Source organism: Tupaia chinensis, unplaced genomic scaffold, assembly GCF_000334495.1.
Source record: "Tupaia chinensis unplaced genomic scaffold, TupChi_1.0 Scaffold139612_1, whole genome shotgun sequence".
NCBI classification, from domain to species: domain Eukaryota; kingdom Metazoa; phylum Chordata; class Mammalia; order Scandentia; family Tupaiidae; genus Tupaia; species Tupaia belangeri.
In genome coordinates this window covers 2005085-2013292 of record NW_006199495.1, presented here as the reverse complement: position 1 = coordinate 2013292, position 8208 = coordinate 2005085, and the positions used below count along the sequence as shown (strand labels likewise).

Below are 8208 nucleotides of genomic sequence, written 5' to 3'. Positions count from 1 at the left end.
GTCCTTTTTCTAAAATATATTTTGTTTATATTTTTGTTTATTCTGATCTAAAATATGAAGTTTTCAATGTGATCCTTTTTTTTTTGAGAACAGAGAGAGTGGCTTGAAAAAAAATCAGTGGCTATTTTTCTAAGGACTTGGACCATCCTTCTCATTTTTTTTTCTCTCACCTGTTTCTATTACAACTTCTATCAAAAGAGTTGATTTCCTATTTGAAATAAAGTTGAACCATACCTGGCAGCCTCAGTGTACTTTAGATATATCTCAGAATGAATCAAAATGTCTCGGTTCCTTCTTATACTTCAAGGGCTTGCAGTCCCTGCTCCCTGGCAGTTGTTTTATGACACACTGATTGCCAGATGGTATCAGTGCTGATAACTCCATTTAAGAACTATATGAAGGAAAAACTTTATCAGTCTGTCACTATCAAGTCTTATCACCCACAAGCAAGTGGTCAAGCTTAAGGAACAGTGCAGATCATAAAGAATGCCCCAAAGCAGAAGCTTATAGGAGACTGGCCAGTAAGGTTGAACAAGTTGCGTAGGATTCATCTTTTCATTCTTGAATCAATAGCAGGTGTTAGTAAAAGCAGATCCTGAAGCTTCCTTAAACTGCTTCCATATCGAGTTAGCCCCATAGGATTGGAGAGAATGTGGCGTTCTCTGTTCCTTTTCTGCACAGGATCCCACAACCCAGTACCTGTGTTGGTTTTCTACACATGATGATAATATTTTCACAAAATATATTTGCCAACTGTTAACATAAGTTATCTATTTACAAGGGTAGAGGCTTGTAGAAAAATGGAATTAATGCATTAGTTTACTTTGGTTCAGAAAAAGGTTAAATCCATGCATTTTTTAATAATATGCATTTTCCGTGAAATTTTACAGCCCTCACATCTGTACTCCCAAATGGCAAACCACAGTTTGAGTTCCTGACCCATAGCTTGAAGCTCACACCCGGTGTGTGTGTGCAAGGCCAAGATCCGAGGAGGAGAATAGGAGAAAGGAATGCCATGAGGCCACCCCTGGGGGGCTTCTCACTTTCCCTCTCACTGCCCCCCCCCCAATGTCTGGGAAGCACACTAACCAAAAGGCAAAAAAAGAGAGAAATTTCAAGATATTTCTCAATAGTTCTCAAAATGAGAATCTCTCCTTGATTCATATAATACAACTTATAAAGGATCTGTCAGGTTAAAAAACAAGAAACAACAAAAAAAAACAAAATTGTTTTTATAATTATACTAAATAATTGGAATTTTTCAGTACATTGATCTTTGCAATTGTGTTACAAAATAATGGTGAGCAAAACTGCTGTTTCTTAGCAAAATTCAGACAGTGCCATGAAATTTTTCCAATAGTTTTATTTTTCACTATCATACAGTAATGGGACAAAAACCAATGTCATTTGAAAATGTCCTTCAAGAGCAGTAAAATACATTAATGCTTTATATCTCAACATTTAACTACGCATTCTTCAATGTTATAAACACAGATCATTACCAATAGCTATACTATCTTGAGAAAGAACTAAGATGCAATTGTGGATTATTTAAGTTGAGCTAAACCAGTGTTTTGTTTTTGTTTATGTTTTTTAAATAGGTCATTATTCTTGTTGGAAAAAAAATGACTGACACACTGACACGCTGATTATTCATATTTGATTACTGAGCAGATTCATAAATGATGTACAAAGCAGTCCACTTCAAGGAAGCTCAGACATTGTCATTGACAAAGTCTGTGTTTTAATCAATAGATTTTAAATAGAACTATTAGTTCATTGTGAATGTTTAATGGATACTTTTTTCTCAAGTTATTTTCATTAATATTAGGACTTAAATGTATGCCTCCTTTTTTCTTGTTTAATCAATTTAGTGTCCATCCTGATTTTTACCTTGATTAGTTGTATTCTTATATTGTCTTCATTTCTATTTGTAGGACCTCAAATTTATACTAATTGCTTTATGTTAGGGTTAACATAGTCCAAAAGTTCTATATAATTCTGACTTTGCCATTGAGTTATAATCAGTTATATAAGTTAGCTGATTCTGCTATGATTTGTTTAGCCTTCATTTATTTTCCATTTAAATTTGTGACTCTTTAATATATTATTGTATAGTCTATAAATACCTATGAACTGAGAAAAAAAATCTTCCTAATTTATATTCTGTAGTATCAATATTTGTTAGAAACATCCTATATGCATTTTTTTTTTGGAAAGGTTTTTGCTATAGGGCGCATGCGCTCTCCAGAAAGAGAGAGACAGAGAGATGGAAAGCGTGAAATCATCCCCCAGGGGGGATGGCCACGCCACAATCCCTTCTCGTCCATTGTCCTCTCGGGATCTTGGGTACACACGCATATGCCCCTAGTGTGAGTTGTAGTCACCGGGTCCGGGACTTGAACTGTGGTCAACTACATGGGAGTTCAGCGACATAGACATTATGTTAACTTCTGGTCCCCAAAATTGTATAAGAATCTTGAGAACGTCTTTTAAATTAAATCCAAATCTCTTAGATTCTCACTCACTCAGGTACGGGAAGAGAAGTGTGGCAAGCTTCCCATGGGAATCCCCAGCCTTGAAAGTAACACAGAGCATCCAATATCTTATTCTCCTCCGGATACTATCTTTTCAAGATCTTTGTTCTGTATCAAAACCTTATTATTTAAACAGCAGTATAAGCTGTTATGAGCAATATTTCATTTTCTTATGGACTATATAAAAACATTTCTAAATTGCAACTGGATTTGTATGACTGTGTTTCTAAACTGGTTTGGGAATACACGTATAACGATGTGCTAATGGATCTCCTGGGATGTAACCCTGAGTTTATGAAGGTCAGTGTTAATGCTCTGCCATCGGAAAAGTGGTTACCAGGGTGAAGGTGTCATCTGTGCCAACAGCTGCCCCTTAGATTTTAAAAGCATGGCAGGCAATATAGCTTCACTATTTTGATGATGTCAAAAATCTTAGAAAAATAATTTATCAAATGTTGTTAAAATGAACTGATCAGTGTTTTCTTGGGGCAGGGTGAGGGATTCCATAGCTCAGAAAAATAACACTCAGGCTTTCCAGAGCTTCTTACCCTTCAACCCTTTTTATTTGTTCATTTGTTTATTTTTTTCAGTCGAGTTTACAATCATTTTGTCTACTTTTTCCATTTGAAGACAAAAATTTTCCTGCATGAAAAAGAAAATGTGAAAAAAATAAAAGTGTTGGAGAGTCCAAATGAATGAGTTATCCAGGTCAATTATATATTTGTTGAGGGCTATAAACTCAAATAAAAGAAGGGATTCCATTAGATCCAAGGTTGGGGTGCTGTTCGAGCCCTGAATGCTCAGTTGCCATCTAGCATCCTTGTTTAATTTCCAGAAAATGAAGATTGAAGGTTCAAATACTATAGAAATTAAAGTAAAATATTAAAGCCTTCATTTTCAATTCCTCTGCCTGCCTAATTCTTCAGCACATCATATTGTGGCAGATAGAATAATAGGTCCAGTCTGGTCATAATGGCTGGGTCAGTGGTTAAATTACAAAACCTTCTTCCCAACAATTATACATTTTTTTTTCCTGCATAAGTCCAATTATAAATTCAAAAGCACGGGAATATTGTTTGTGTCCATGTGTGTCAAATATGCGGTGTCTTCTTGAACTTACAAGAAAGAAATCAATTCAAATTGGCTCACAATAATGAAATATATTTTATGAGGTCACAAGTAGTTCATGTGTAGGGCTGCAGTTCAGGGTTTCAGCTCCAATTCTCTGATACTCTTGTTTCTTCTTGAATGAGTTGGGCGTTTCCCTAAATCAGCCAGTTCTGCACATGAATGAATAGTTCTGGGTATCACATGGAGGCACAATAACGTCTAGACCTAGAGAACTGTATTTTTGGCATTATGTTTCTCTAGTTAAGGGTCAATCAGTCGTTTTTCAGATAGTCCTTCCAGATGGCTGCTTGATCAGAAGTCAGAGGTGAGTCACATGCCATGTGTGAACTGACTGATGGCTTAGATCGAGCTGTAACTCTGACCAGCGTACTGGTGATGGGGAAAGTAACTGCTTACTAGCATTGACAGACCCTCAGGAGATGATACGAAATAAATATGCAGTAGACGCCTACCCATAAGTACTTTATAGTTTATTGAGAGTCGGATAAGATACACATAGATGCAGATGTAGGTATTTCCATATAAACTTAATTACCACATGGGTTTGGTGAAGTTGTTCTGACCTGCTCACCTTGTTTCAATTTCTTTCGATGTTAAAGAAATTTTAACATTTTCACTTCGCCTGTGTTGAGCTTACCAGGGCACTCCTTATTTATATTTCTTTGCTTAGATAACCTCATCTGTCACTGCTTTTCTCAGATACCTTCTTCAAGAAGGACTCCCTAGATATTCCATACAACATCAAGTCCCTCTGAATTTTTTTCTATCACTTAAGAATGAATTAGTAAGCACTGACTGATGACCCACCTTTATTGGGCTCTTAGCTTAGGTTAAGACTGTATCAGTAAGGGAACCAGCAGTTAGTGTAATGGCTATGTCACTGGACTCCCACGTAGTTGACCGCAGTTTGCATCCCAGACTCGGTGGCCTAAAACTCACACCGGACACGTGTGCGTGCGTGCCCAAGATCTCAAGAGGAGAATGGAGGAGAAGGGATTGCGGCGTGACCATCCCCCCCTAGGGGTGATTTCTCGCTTTTTGTCTCTAATGTCTCTCTCTGTCTGTCTGGCGAGCGCACGTGCCCTATAGCAAAAACCTCTCCAAAACAAAAAAGACTGTATCAATTGTGCTCACTATCTTTAGTACTATCCAACACATTTAGCATAATAAGTGCTGAAAAAAAGGTATTCACTGACTGACTTGACAAATATATGAATAAATAATCTCAGAAAGACTTGAGTAGGGCAATAATCTTTGAACAGAAGCAGAAACCACCAACTCTACACTGTTTTTTTATTTTAAAATATTTGACAAATAATGTTTGCATATAATTAAGCAGTAACTACTTTCACTGTTCTATTCTCATTTTTAAGAATTTGACTTTTTTAGGTTTCATATCTAAATGAGATCATAGAGTACTTTGTATAGTCATTATAGAAAATAATAGTGAATTTCCTGAAAAAAAATTAAAATAGAACTATCATTATGATCTAGCAATTCTACTTTTGGGTATATATATCCAAAATATATGAAATCAGTATCTTGTAGAGATTCCTGCACATCTGTTTATCACAGTATTATCTATAATATCTAAAACAACAAGCAAAATGTCCATCAATTGATGGGCAGATAAAGGAATGTTGGTGTGTACACACACACACAAACACACACACACACATACCCCATAAAATGAAATATTGTTTAACCATAAAAAAGGAAATCCTGCTATTTGCGGTAACATGAATGGACCAAAGTGAAATAAACCAACTCTTTATAAGTACAAGCTCTGGTTTTTCTTCTTTGGACAAGTCCTGTGAAGTCTTAGGATTGTGGACCCTGTATTATTTTCTCCAAAGTGTATGCCACAGTTTGTGACTCAGCATTCTCGTGTTTTCCTTGTCTAATAATAGTCTCCCTTACTTGATTTCAAGCTCTCTGAAGTCAGAGCCTGTGTCTCATTTGATTGCAGGTTTAAAGAAGGAATGGCTCAGATAACAGTTACATACTACAAATTTAATCCAAGTCTGTTTAATGACTCAGCTAATAAGTCAATGTTTTAAATGACATTGCCTGATATTCATTACTTTTTAAAAGTCATTACTTTTTTTATTGTGTGCAAAAACCAGAGGAAGAGAGAGAGAAAGCACCCTTAGTGGAGTGTGATTACACCTCAATTTCTTCTCCTCTGTTTCTCCATCCTCTTGGAATTTGGGATACTCATGTACACATATCTGGCTTGTTTCTCAAGCTGCTGGTGCCAGAACTTGCATTGCATAGATGGCCATGTGGAAAATGGCTCCCATAACCACTAGGACATGGGACCAGTCCTCATTACTTTTGATTACAATTATGGAAGTATAATTTACTTGCTGTAAAGTTAGAAATACTTTTTAAAATCTTAATGGAAATCTCTTGATGACTCCTGAATTAAGGGGAAATCTCTGATTTTCCTCCTAATAAACTACCTTCCAGTTCTAATGTCCAAAACCTCTCTCAAGTAGAGAATATATTCTTGGGATGAGGCTGCTAAATTCTGCATGCTCTTCAAAATGAGAATCACCACCTTGTTTTGTTTTGCTCAATACCCCATTGATTTAAATGGATCACTTCAACAGCAAGAAACGCAGGTAGGAGTTTATGGCATCATTGCTCAATCTAAACATCTGTCCTCACAATTAATTATGACAAACAACCACCAAAACGTAAAGGAGGCAGAATGAGAATAAGTCTCAAAATGAGTTAAAGCACATGTGCCTCAGCAATTCTGGAATGGGAAAGGTCCTCCTATCTTTCCACAGTGTGGGCTAATTAAAACAACCCTAAAACAAAGGCCATTGCTTTGTGTTTCTTTCTACCTTTTGTTTTCCTTTTTAAATGTTTTCCTTCCCTTTTTAATTTTTTCTTGTCTTTTTCCTTTGTCCATCACATCATCTTCACTCCATCCCCAATATTTCTACTGATTAGTATTTCCTTTTCCAACATGTATGCTCTTTTACAAAGTGGACTTAGGGTATTGAGAGAGCTCGCTGGGCACAGTGGCAATAACTACAGGAGGCTGGAGAATCGTGGCATCGGGTCCATCTCTCTCTCTCTCAGAGCGAGCTCCTTGCTCTCTCCTCCACATTCCTTACTTTATAATATGAAATCAAATAGTCTCCCTCTCTCCAGTGTTTCTGTATGATTGCATTGGCAAATAATAAAAGAGCAAAATATGTTTGATATCTAGGTTCTAACTTATGTCCACTTCTATGTTTTTGGAGAAGTGGGCTCTAATTGTAAGGTACCTATAATCACTATCACCACACACACACACCCACACACACACACACACACACACACACACCTTTTTGTTTGTTTGCTTTGTGCTTGTCTTATTTTATTTCATTCTGGGAATACTGTGCATTATTTTTCTTAAGTTCAACCATAATTTTTCATTTGGGAGTTCATGATATTGCGTTTGCACTTCATTCAGAGTCTGGATAATTGGGCATTTTCTCCAATTCTAATTCTCTTTTATATGTTCTCCTTAACATAATGATTACTTTGCAGTAACATTAGTCCCCTCCTTAGTTTAATTAATGTCACATCTCAATTCTAAGTGCTTGTTTTCAGCCCCGGGACACTAATTTCATATCTTGTTTCTTAAATTAGCAAACTATAAGTTCAGATTTCTGGTGGTTATGATAGTCATACAACTATCCCATGTTCCTATCAATAAGAAGAAATTAGAATTTTAATGAAGGACTTTTTGCTATTCTCTTAGCTATTTGATTTTAAAAGAACCATGATATTGTTTCACGGCCTTAAGTTGCATATTAAGCAATAATTGCGATACAGCTAATGTATATTTGCTATTGCTAAAATCATTCATCGTTTATAAAATGGCAAAAACAAATATTAAAAGTAAATCAGATGTGTCTTAAAATCATTATTTCATCATTATCCTATTTAATAAGCCAATATATAAAATAATACATGTTTCTTTAGATGCCTTAGGGAGATTCATTTGTGAACTCAGCGTTGTTTTTTTTCTTTTTGATCATATTCTAGGAACAAAAGAAAAAGAAACTCTCTAGAGACATTTTAGTACCATGACATCTAAACATTTAGAAAACACAAGTAATTTCAAATGTGGCTTATAAATATGAAAATGAGTATTTTCAGAATTTATTCCATTGAAAATGTTGAATCTCAAAACATGAATATAAAACTGAATGTTAACTTACACAGCATTGTGTTTCTACTTTGATTTAGACATTTTCCAAATCCCAATGTGACCTTCACCTGCACCGGTCCCTAAGCACTGATGCTTCTCCCTTATTTTTGTCCTTGACTGGTTGCCCGGTTAGTCATGATGATTAGAGAAGAACTCCATCATTGTGTGGTAATTGCTTTCATCTGCTGCTTGGTTAGTTAGGCTTTCTCTGTTACGTTTGTTCCTGAGAGATACTTTCTCCGGTTTCATTAGATTATTAGTTAGAATGGTAATGCCAGCGCCTTTTCAAAATACATGGACATGTCTTGGAGTTAGTAGCTTTAC

The 8208-nt window shown here is 35.9% G+C and overlaps 1 protein-coding gene across 1 annotated transcript in view; it reads left to right on the top strand.

Moving 5' to 3' along the window:
• NCAM2 (neural cell adhesion molecule 2) overlaps positions 1-8208 on the top strand; it is a 602380-nt gene that overhangs the window by 122018 nt on the left and 472154 nt on the right. The window lies entirely within an intron of this gene.